The sequence below is a fragment of the Centropristis striata genome, chromosome 4 (assembly GCF_030273125.1).
Source record: "Centropristis striata isolate RG_2023a ecotype Rhode Island chromosome 4, C.striata_1.0, whole genome shotgun sequence".
NCBI classification, from domain to species: domain Eukaryota; kingdom Metazoa; phylum Chordata; class Actinopteri; order Perciformes; family Serranidae; genus Centropristis; species Centropristis striata.
Genome location: NC_081520.1, coordinates 23357634 through 23366456, shown reverse-complemented (window position 1 = coordinate 23366456; position 8823 = coordinate 23357634). Strand labels below are relative to the sequence as shown.

The 8823-nt window shown below is 40.1% G+C and overlaps 2 non-coding genes across 2 annotated transcripts; both read right to left on the bottom strand.

The window, feature by feature from the left end:
* Nucleotides 1-4232: 4232 nt before the first annotated feature.
* On the bottom strand, nucleotides 4233-4304 carry trnae-uuc (transfer RNA glutamic acid (anticodon UUC)). The gene has a single exon. It is a non-coding gene; the product is annotated as a tRNA-Glu (tRNA).
* Nucleotides 4305-5823: 1519 nt separating this feature from the next.
* Nucleotides 5824-5895, bottom strand: trnae-uuc (transfer RNA glutamic acid (anticodon UUC)). Its single transcript has one exon. It is a non-coding gene; the product is annotated as a tRNA-Glu (tRNA).
* Nucleotides 5896-8823: the final 2928 nt, after the last annotated feature.

Genomic DNA, 8823 nt, shown 5'->3' with positions numbered 1-8823 from the left:
ATTCTGAGTGAAGCTTGGTGTCTCTCCTCTGTTGTGCATGGTGGCGCACAGATGATCAAGTCAGTGTGTTTGTCAGAGAGAGAAGCTGGAAATGATGGTGTGTCTCATGGAATCAGCTCCTTCAGGGGAAACCATCAATCAAAGCAACATTGTGTTGATGTTGTTCTGCTTCAGTTACACAATGACTCAACAAATGTTTGACTCATTTAAAATTAGTTTCCAAGGTTTATAATTGAGTGCTGTATCTTCATGTTTATGTCCCTGTATAAATGGATTCAGTGTGCAGTAGTGACAGGACGTGCTGTGTAGACCTGCAGGCTGATGATCTCTCTGAGCTGTAAAATCCTCTTTACAAACAGTTTGTTTGTAAAGAGGATTTTACAGCTTATTGCCACACTGCATAGTGACATCAGTGATCAGTAAACAAGGTGTTTGTTGTTGTTCTCATATCTGACAATGATCAACACTGTTGTTACCATCCACTCTGTATTGAGACTGTTTCCATAAAACAAAGAGACAATCATGTTGAGTGAATCTTCAGTATGACGCGTGCTGAAAGAGCTGCTGAGACGAATGAGATCCACTTTAATGAGGAATAAACTGAAAGTGTCAGCAAGAAGATTTAACATGTCAAATCATCACAATCACTGGCTGACGTGTCAGTAGAACCCATCATGGTGGACTTTACTGACTTCTTGTGTCTCAGTGTCCATTGCTGTGAGCTGATTTGTCTCCTCAAACAGCAGCTGTCAGTCAAATGAGACAGAAGCTAACTGTGTGTTTGAGCTCAGTGATCCTCCTGAGGAAGTAACACACACACACACACACACACACACACTCAGCTTGTTCTGCTGAAAAGCCAAATCTTTATCCTGACAGCTCCAAAACTGACTCAGTGCTGCTGAAGCAGCTCAGCATCATGCTGTAGTGTGTGTGTGTGTGTGTGTGTGTGTCTGTGTCTGTGTGTCTGTGTGTGTTTTTGATATTCTTCACAGTTTCTTTCCTGAAAATTCATCTGGCTCCACAGGAGTCCTGCCATGATCTGACAGCCCAGGGGAGAAGTGTGTGTGTGTTTCAGTTAGTGAACAGGCTTTCTGCAGTAATAAATGTGTTGTGTGTTATTAGATAGTTTGACAGGAACATGTTGGAGGATCATGTAAACAGTATAACAGATAGTGTATAATGACCTACAGCAGCAGAAACAGCTGTTAACTCTGATACAGATCTTTGATACATCACATCTGGCCTGATCTATAGTTCAATATATATAGTTTGTTTGTTTTTTTGTTGTTTTGTTATTTATGCTGCCAATATACTTACCTATCAGACTTACACGAATGTTGATGGACTCTACAGAGCATTTTATAAAACACAACTATATCATGCTTTCTCTAGTTTCTCTTGCTCTCTCACATTTCACCACACACAACTATCTCTCTCTGCAATAACTTGTGAAATCATTTGAAATTATCACATAGAAACTCGTTTTTTTAAACAGTGTGTTGCAGCCTGATGCAGATGTGACTCTGTGTGTGTGTGTGTGTGTGTGTGTGACATCACATTGGCATTCTAGAATGTTTGACAGATTAGAGACATAGTTCCAGGATTCTCTCCTATAAACCATGTGAGTCTAGTTTTATGATCAGTTTAATGTCGAGGCGTCTGACTGAGCCAGATGGAGAGGATACAGGTATGTGTTCATGTCCTTCTTTCATGTGTTGATTATTGTTGCCATGGTGAGAATCGTCAAGAGAACAGCTGAAGCATACAGGACGTGTGTCAGTGATACACAACTAACTAACTAACAAAAGTATTGTGTCAAAAGTCAGATGTTCTGAGGAAAACTGGGTAGTTTGAATTGAATCCAGTGTCAGAAGTTATTTTGAGACTCAGGTACCTGTGTGTGTTTTCTGCCTCAGAGAACCAGGAGCCTTTCATGTTGGGGAGCCCAGGGATGTTGTACTAAAAGCAGCCTTGTCAAAAGGCAAACACACACACACACAGGCACACGGTGACATCAGGGTGACTTCAGAAACACTGACACACATCAGGTGTCTGCATGTTTCATGTTGATGGTTGAAATGTTGGACTCTGGAAGTCTGCTGTGTGTTTGTCCATCACTCTTCACCTGATGATGTCATTCTCTTCATTACAGAGATGAAGCCAGAATAAGATGAACTTTAAACAGATTTAATTGAACATCATTGTGTTGTCAGTGTTTTTGAGAGATGCTGTGTGTAACTCTTTCTCTTCAGATGTAAATCCAGTGTTTCTGTGCCACATCAGTCTCAGCCTGACAGACACATTTCCTCCTTTCTCTCTCCTCCTCCTCCTTCTCCTCCTCCTCCTCCTCTCTGTGTTGGAGCTCTGATCCATGTCTGACCATGACAGTGAACAGTTTGGATCTGAAGCTCCACCAGAAAGCGTTTGACTGTATTAAACTGTCAGGACGTCACCTTCATTCTGCAGCTCAGAGATTTAACCTGCAGTCTGAGAATGAGAGGGAGCTCAGTGAAGACCAAGTCTCTCTCCTTTTTCTCTTCTCATTCTCTCTCTCCCATCAGCTGCTAGATGACTCTGATAGAACTGTTGAGCTTTACTAGACATCTAATTGACCCCATGCTTGGCCTTCTCACTGTGGTCAAACAGATAAGATGAAACTTTAATGATCCTCCAAGGTAAAGCAAATGCAAAGGTCATGTGTCATGAGTTTCAGAGTGTTGTCTATAGAGCAGCCTCCTCCTGGCTGCCTCTCTCTGCTCTTTTCTCTTGTTATTCAGGACCGGCTCTGAGCCAAAATAATTGGCCTCTGAATAACATGGCCACTGTCTTCACTCTTGTTTTGCTAAGTTTTATTGTTAGCTGCAGCTTGTTTGTGCTGCTACATGCGGAATATTCTCCTTTTACCTAAACGTGTCACTTAATGCTTCTGTTTGTCAGATTTCTGTCACCAGTAACTTTCCTCCTCAGCTCTTGTGAGCCTGCTGTGGTGTTCATGTTCCTTTAGATTCAGCATTGTGAACTTCAACAGTGAATAAAGCTGTTTTTAACTGAAGAGTCTTGAGTTAACCCATATAATAAATATGATGCAGAAAAATATGTTATACATGGCTGAGATTTGGCTGATGATACTATTATTGAATTACTTGACCAAATCCATTTTACATAAAATATTTTATCTGTGTACCATACTCAGGTTAACCTGCTCTTGTCGATTTAATTCACTTTGAAAAGCTGAGAGTTTATAGTCTGTTAAAGCTCAGCTGGTGACTTTAAAATGATGAACCTGCTGCTCTTCTTCTTCTGCTGTTGTTCCGTTCAGCTGACGAGTCTCACTGAATGCAGTGTGACTGATTATCTCTCCTCCTGAACACAATTATAGTATGAATGGACCTGGTAATATTGGCTCTCTAATGAAAGAGTTTCTTGTAACTGTGACGTCAATCATAGTCCAACACACAGAGAGAAACCAAACGTATGTACAGTAGTGATGGTGAGAGTGTATTTCAGAGGACAGCTGTGAGCTGCTTGTTATTGTCTGACTGGTTGCTGCCTGGTTGTTAAATTGTTCCATATATCATTTTAGAGGCCTGGAGTTCTCATAAACCTTGGTACAGGAAGGTCAGAGGTCACCATGAACTCAGTTTGATTTTCCCTGCTGCCTGTGTGAGACAGTGAGATGTGGAGGTGGATCACTTCCTGACTTGTCTCTCTGATGTGCTCACACATATATGTACACATGTGCTGCCTCCAGCTCAAAGCAGCAGAAAGGAAACAAAGTGCATGTTGATGTTCAGAGGAACAGCAGAGTGGATTCTGTTTCTTTACTAGATGAAACAATAAAACACTGCAGGTCTCTTCTCTGTGATGTGTGCTCGTCTCTCTGTCTCAAAGGTTTTCTGTGTTCATGTGGGATGTGTGAAGCTGCAGGGTGTGGACATGTTAGTGAACATCTGTCCAAGGGAGTGGAAGAACTGTTCCCTCAGAAATAAGAGGAGTATGAACTGTTCATGAATCATAAAATGTCACTTTATGTTTATTCCTCACGTACATCATAAATATAATTTCAGGTGGAGGCTTCAATTTAATTTAGAAAGAGAGGATATTGTTTATTCATGTCTAACTGAAGTGTTGTATGACACTTACCTGAATTCAGCGTTGGGCTTTGTCCAAATATAGAAATAATGAGTGCATGACAGATATATCTCAAGTTCATGATGCAAATGTTTATGTTCCCATACCGGGAGTTGAACCCGGGCCGCCTGGGTGAAAACCAGGAATCCTGACCGCTAGACCATATGGGAGCTGGTTTCGGGGTTGAAATCATCATTACTCTGTTCATACTGTTAAAATGTGATTGCTGACCTCCACATGACATGTGGAAGACATGTATCACTGCTTTATGTCCTATATGTTCTGACGGTCAGGATTGCTGGTTTTCACCAGGCGGCCCGGGTTCAACTCCTGTCTGGGAAATACAGTTTTGTTGAGCCATTAGCTGAAGCCAGTTCTTAGTTTGAATCTATTGATAATTACATCAAACATCTGTTGAACATATTAGACAGAAAGCATATTTCCTAAACACATAACTACTTTTACTCCACTGTGTCTTCTAACAGTTGTCATCGTGATGAACAGGCTGCTGAGCCAAACTGAATCTAACAGAGAAAACAACAACTTGCCATTAAATGAGTTCATAAGTCAGTTTTTTTCAAGAATAAGTAAATGAGAGGAGGACAGAATAATACTCAGCAGTGAGCTGCTGCTCTGTCTCTGTCCATGGTGCTGACTGGGAGCAATGATCAACTGACTGCATGTTCCCTCTCAAAAGGTTTTAACAGACACATTCAAACAACAACAACCAATATTCTCAGACATTCTCCAGAATATATCATCCAAAAATAACTGTAAGATTCAATCTAACCTTTGTGTTGTTCAGAATGAAACAGTTTTCTTTGCATTTGATCCTAAAATACAAATGAGCTCTGAGAAGGAAACTCTTCCAAAATCTTAACATCTCATGTGTTGAAGCTCCACAGAGGAAAAGCAACAGATAAGTGAAAGTAAAATGAATCAAGAACAAATTAAAAATTCAGTTAAATAATAATACATTTAATATTAGATGTGTGCAGAACTAAATATGACTGTAAAAGCTGAAATATTTGTCAGTGACACAATTAACCTTCTAATAAAACAAGAGGGTGGACTCATTTTCACACCTGATTATTTATGAACTTGATTTACACGGTGATTTTAGATCTGGCAGCAGCTTTTCATTTGGCAGTTTTTGCTGTGAATTAGTCACAATCACTGTGATTCACAGTGTCACCATCACCACAGCAGCAAACTGTTTTAACATGTCTTTTTCTAACAGGTTTGTTTGCTGATTTATCATCACTGCTGTTGTTGTCAGAGAGGCTTTAAATGAGAAACATTTTAATCTTTAAATCACGTGTTCTCTCACCACAGCTACAGTCGGTGACATGATCCACTTCTCTCTACCTCTCATCTGACAAAACACCACAGATTTATTTTAAAAGATGTAACATTGAATAACTTGCTCAGTGGGAGTTAACATGTGAGAGTCAAAGTGTTTTTCTGCTGAAGTGGTGTATTAATCACTATGATGGAGAGGCTCGGCTGCTCTCTGGCAGCTGTGTGTTTGTGAGTCTTTCTTTAAACTCAGTGAATCACTTCACACTCAGCAAACATTACTGAGTGTTACGTTACCATCTCTCCTTTCTTTATTAAAGTTAGTGTAGTCTTTGTCCAAATACAGAAATCATGACAGACATAGCTCAAGCTTATAATGCAAAGTTTATGTTCCCATACCGGGAGTTGAACCCGGGCCGCCTGGGTGAAAACCAGGAATCCTGACCGCTAGACCATATGGGAGCTGGAAACAGGTCAGCACGGCTCCTGCAGTCTTATTGAGATTGAGAGTATATACCTATCCTTCCCTTTACTAGATGGAAGTCTGTCTGATTGTGAAGTTGAGGATATGATGTAGAACTGAGGGCTTTCTTACTTTGTTGTCACATGACTGAGATGACTTCACAGAAACATAATGTCTTCATTTTCTGCATTGTCCCTTTAGCAGAATATCTTTACTCAAACAGAGTTTGTATTGTTGACACTTTTATGGTCATTTACATAAAGCTGTTTTTATTCTCTGCTTGCCCTCAATGACTCCAGTATTCCCACCACAGATGACCTTACCTGAGGCTGCTCACACTGTTTAGTATAAAGTTAACAATGTGAAAACAGCTGCAGGCTGCAGCTGGAAATGGGGTTAATGAGAGCAGTGAGACAGAAACATACAGGTCATCTTGGACCCCCAGGATGGACATTGGCTTAGAAAGAAACCAGCAGCCCCCCACCTCTCAGATACAGTCAGCTGAGCTCATGTACAGAGGACAGACATGTCATGACATGATCCGGTCAGCTCTGTCTTTGTGTCGTCTGTCTCTGAATCCCTCCTTCGGGTCCTGCTGACTCAGCAGTCATTCTGTGATTCAGCAGCTGAAAAATGAAGCTGGAAACTAAATGAGCAGAACTCTAAATATCACATGTGTCTTTTTATTAGCGACAGAACAAAAGTTATTCAATGTTTTTCCTCTGATGAGTTCAGGAGAATCAGAGGTCATGAACCTCCTCATTCCCTCAGTGTGTTAATTACACAGTGCACAATCAGTGAACAGAACTTTATTATTTTTTGATGGTGATGAACAGAGAGGAAGTCTTGCTAATGATGGTAATGTCTATATTCACATGCTGGGAGTTGAACCCAGGCCTACTGCGTGCAAACCAGTAATCCTGACCACTAGACCAGATGGGAGCTGGTTTTAGAAACTAAAATCCTCAGAGTTAGTGACACAGTAAGCAGCACTTTATTATATTTGATGGTTATCAGCAGCAGACTGCAGAAAGAAAGTCTTCACATAATACAGAGAAGTGACTTGTTAAAGGTTCCCTTGGTGCTCATTTAAAACTGATGTACTTTTTAATAAGGGACGATTCATCTGACAAAAAGTCCATTAAATAATTGAGAAGTAGTTTTTTAAATGATATCTACATGAAGTAATGTAATTAGATCTCTTTCAGGCTTGTTATATATTTTAATGAGGTTCATTATAACTGTTTTATCCACTGACTGAGTGTCTCTGCAGTGAAAACACTGGTGGAGTCACATCACACACAGTCTGCTCGGCCTTGTTCTGTCACTGTTCTTCAGTCACTCAGTGGATTCACAGCTTCAGTGTTTACTAATGAGCCTTTTATGGACATAAATACAGCAAAGTGTCATTAACAAAGAGACTCTAGCAGCAGTAAGATATGCCGGGGCTGATGGGAGTTGGAGGCTGCTCTGTCTCAGTGATCTGCCCCCCCCTCTGATCTCACCTGGACCACTTCCTGTCCACGTCTCTGTGACCTGTGTGTGATGGAGGAATGCTGCAGTGTGCTTGTAGAGAACACAAAGCAGAAAGTGCTGATTGATTATTTCAGTGTACATTACAGTTACCAGCTGATTCATTAGAAGTCATCACATTTATTTATCTGCATATTTAATCCTGCAGTAATGAGGCTTTAATATGTTGCTATAAAGTGTGTAATGAATGATTAAAGCATTAAGTGGCTCTTCAAACAGAACATTTGAAGCCAAAAGGCTCCTTTAGAGTCTCACTTCCCCTCATGTGAGGATCAGTGTTGGGACATTTATTAGGAATGTGAAATGTTGCATTGGTGTCCTCATGTCTTCACATTTAAGCAGTTATATATTATAGACTGTAGTAAGCTCATTAAATATAGATTGAACATTAATGTTGCACTCCTAATCTGTTTCTCACTAAACTATGACAGTCACTCAGTGTTGTTGGGTCACATAATCCAAGCTGTGAGTCACAATCTGTCCTTTGTTTTTCATGAAGAACGATTATTTTCTCTCTGAAGAGGATCGTTGATATTGTTTACATTAGGCTGTGATGAGGTATTGATTTCTTTCAACACTGGATTGTTAACAGTTTATTTGGCGTGAAAATTCAACCGTCAACCAGCAGTTATTTAATCATCGACTCCCTGAAGTAAAATTTAGATTAAAGTTGAAATAAACAGAAATTCAAACGACTTTAGATTTCCAGAAACATCAGTCCAGTTTGAAATGATCGGCGAGGCTCAGACGACTCAGTGAGATGCTTTTTTCAGTTTCCAAATATTCTGTGCAGATCACAACTTCTGACTGTAAAACTCAAGCTGACAGCTTCATGTTGAGGTTTTAATGAAACACACTGAAGAAAGAAACAAGTCAAATGTAAATCAAAGCATCAGCTGCCTGTTTTTCTGTTGTTGTGTCTGTCCTCTCTCCTGTCACAGAGGCTGAGAGTGCTGCTCACGGTTTATGCACTGGAACACACACACACACACACACACACACACACACAGAGCTGGCAGGAATTATTGTTAGGATTCTGTTTTGTTTGTTGATTGTCGTGCTGTAGCCTTAATGTATAATTTAATGCAGCATGGTTTTATTTCAAAAGAAGAAGCTTTAATGTGATATATTACACAACAGATGATGGCTGCTCTTGGTATTTTCATTAGACACCTGATAAAACAAAGTAAAATAAATATGATAAACATTACATTTATATTACAATCACAGACTCCAGCGAGACGTTTAAAGTCGCTGCAGAATATCTGTGTTCGTAGACACGCACACACACACACACACACACACACACACACACACACATACACAAACAGTTGTACAGTGGATTGTAGCATCATAAAGGAGTTGTGTATTAGTTGAAATGTGGACTTGTTTGA